General features: G+C 36.7%; 1 pseudogene; it reads right to left on the minus strand.

Moving 5' to 3' along the window:
* Positions 1–1,906: 1,906 nt before the first annotated feature.
* Positions 1,907–3,070, minus strand: LOC104622576 (annotated as a pseudogene).
* Positions 3,071–3,274: the final 204 nt, after the last annotated feature.

A 3,274-nucleotide genomic window follows, 5' to 3' on the forward strand; every position in this document is an offset into this window, starting at 1 on the left:
TTGAGGAGTCACCTGTGAGGGAAGACCAGCAACTAGCAGAATATGCCAGATTTAGACTGGTTTTCTCTCACTTGAAGCAACACAAAGTGGTTGGAACAGAATCCAGGAGTGGGGCCAAATTAGACTTGGCTTTTGAATGTAGTCTGGTGATAGATTTCAACACTAGGCATTAATTAATATTGCTGGAACATTTTGAGGGGAGACTACACCCAGAATCTGAGCAAGACATAAAGAGAAAAGGTCACTAACAAAGCTATGCCACAGTCAGTGCAAATATACATCTGTTAATTAATTAATACATCTGTGAGTACACAAGACAAGATTCCACCTCAGTTGTAACTTCCGTAGAATATCTCCCCTCAAAGACATTGAAGGGCTATTTCTCTAACAAAAATCAGAATAAAAATTCAGAATATGATTCTTAGAGAGCCAGTCACACATAAACCAGTCCTCTGAAGTTTAACTCCAGACCCCCTGTCAAGAGGTGTCTGAAACTCCACTGTGCTTTCACTAACTTCTGACTGGAGAATGAGAATCCCTATTTTGAAACTGCGCCTAAGATTTCAAAACCTGGAGTGAAAACAAAAACGCTTGAATATTCTTGTGGATCCACCAGAAGGAGCATGCCTTGCTAGTTTGAGATGCAGGACAGCCAAGTGCCCAAGTGTAGTTTTCCTGCTCTGAATTTCACAGTGCATGGTCTTAAATCCACAGCTCCACCATGTAAGAGACTCCCTCAAATGCGACCTTGTTAAAATTTAATTTTGTGAAGAAATGGCATATTTAAATAAAATAAAATTCCATTTCAGTGTTCTGATCAGCTCTCTACAGTTACGCATTCTTGTAATTTCTGTCCCGCTGGCAATCAATATTCACATCGCATGCTTCTTAAAGTGCAGATCAAAACCTTTTCCTCAGCCATTTGCTTTCAGAAGTTTGCTCAACCTTTCCCCTAAAGCTTTTTTTTGTTTGAATGGAAAACTGAAGTTATACTAAGCTATTGTTGGAAATAGAATAATGAGAATGCTAGCAGCTGAAAGTTTAAATACTAAAATAAGACAATCGATCAGTCATTTCTATCATGGTTTCTTTACACTTCCTTGAAATTATAGGTCCATAAAGGTGCCAGGCTTAATTGTCTAGTAAGCCACCGTCCTGCCTGACTCTCTCTTAAATGCCATGACACAGAAGTGAAGGGTGTCTCACATTTTTTTTCATTACTTTCATAGGTGTGAGGTAAACAATTTGCGAAGCACTTCTTCCCTGTAGTATGAGGTTAGTATTACACTGAAATTCAGAAGTGGAAAAGAAAGGACATGGCATTCAGTGGACAGAGTGAAACAAAAATCACTAGTGCACACAGACAGAGTGCAAATATGTGTTGCCATTTGTGTACAGATGTTTATCTAGTTTTTATCACATAACCGTATCAGATGAGCAGACCTATATGAAAATTTAAATGCCACAGCACAGAATTCATTCCCATGTTCATAGACTTGGAGTGCACATGAAGGTTCTGTAAATTCTAAGTTACACATTTAGACTATGATTTTCCATTTTCAGTTATGTACTGTATGTTTCTTAACTGTTTCAGTTATGTATGTATTTCCAGCATAATGTACACCACAAGAACCAGCCAATTTTGATAATTGGGCTCTTTCATTTGAATCAATTCTTTATGAATATTTATCTTTTACACCTGAAGATGCAAAACCTCTTTCAAAACCTGGAAAATCTGTATTTTAAGTTAAAATAAGTGCTAAAACATTACAGCAATATCTAGATTGAAAACTGATTTTGATCTCTCTGGTAACAGATTAAAATTGTTTACAGTCCTAGATGGCACATGTAAATATGTAGCAGCATCTGCTTTGCACTTTCTTCTAGTCCTTTGTATTTATCTTACCTTTAATGCACCGTGTTTTTCATTCGCTCCAACAATCAAAATTTCTGCCATATCCTCAGCATGCTCAGACCGCGCGTGGACAAACAAGGCTCTGCCAGCTTCTGATATATTCTTTAGCACAACTAAAGACCCATCACGTTCCACCTTAAAGTCTGGGTTAGAAACTTCAAAGTTCAATTTGTTATTCCCCTTGCAGTCATCAAATTTCACTGGGGGGAAAAAAAAAAGAGAAAAAAACCACAATTATATAAGTATCCACTTTGGAACATAAACTTCAAACATCTTTATGTTATTGGCTTGTCTACAGATCTCGGGAAGAAACGTCTCCCAATCTAAAGGGGAAAAACCTTCAAAGCAGCTTTATATTTGTGTGACTATAATTCATAGACAAACGTTATGAATATGCACTTTCAGAAGGATGAAGAGATTTTGACCCATGCTAATTGGGGAGGTAGGACACAAACAAAACACTTTGGACATGAACATTTTGTGATCACTCAAACCGAATGCACAAAATGCACACCTAATTCTACGAATTGAGTAGTATCAGTAGAGACCTTGTTCTCCTCATCGTAACCTGGGATCCTTAAAGGCTCTTCTGCTGGCAAAGTGCTTTCAGATATCCAGTAAATCTTTATGCTTGGAATTGGTTGTTTACAGAATAGTCAACTTCATAGTCTACTGCGAAAGTGTACAGAACAGAAAAAAACAAACAATAACATTTCTTACTAAGTACCAGGATTGTGATATAGTGAATAAGCAGAACTATTCAGTACAGCTAAGGATTATGAGAATTTTTAATTAAACAGTAGCTGTCAATATTCCTGTTTCCCCTTACACGGAAGATTTACAATATTCAGGAAGGCTGGCATAAAGAGAAAAATGTCTCTAAAGGACAAATGTTCGCAACTTTGTCTCAAGTTCCTTCTTAGAGTCCAGTAGATTCACTTTGCACAAAATACTGGAAAAAACATTAGCAATGTAACTACCAGCTATATGATTAAAGGTCTTCATGACAAGCTTTTAATTGCTAAGTAAACTTTTCAGGTTTTGACATCTATCAACAATGTGTTTGCATGTGGAATTTTTTTACAGACAATCTGTTCTATATTCCCTACCTACTCCTTGAGTTGCTGCTGCTGTAGATTTTTCACTGATCTGCATTCTCTCGCTATTTTGATTTTACATTTCATTTCTATTGGATCTTTAAAGACTGCATAACACTTTCAGAAATGGATACAGACAGAGATACAGACAGAGATACAGACTACAGAAGATCAAAGACAATGGAGTTTTACTGAAAATAGAGCATTTTGCATAACTGTTTAAATTCACTGTATAGGCTTGTTGTATTTGGTGATTGTTTTT

The sequence above is a fragment of the Phaethon lepturus genome, unplaced genomic scaffold (genome assembly GCF_000687285.1).
Source record: "Phaethon lepturus isolate BGI_N335 unplaced genomic scaffold, ASM68728v1 scaffold3476, whole genome shotgun sequence".
Taxonomy (NCBI): domain Eukaryota; kingdom Metazoa; phylum Chordata; class Aves; order Phaethontiformes; family Phaethontidae; genus Phaethon; species Phaethon lepturus.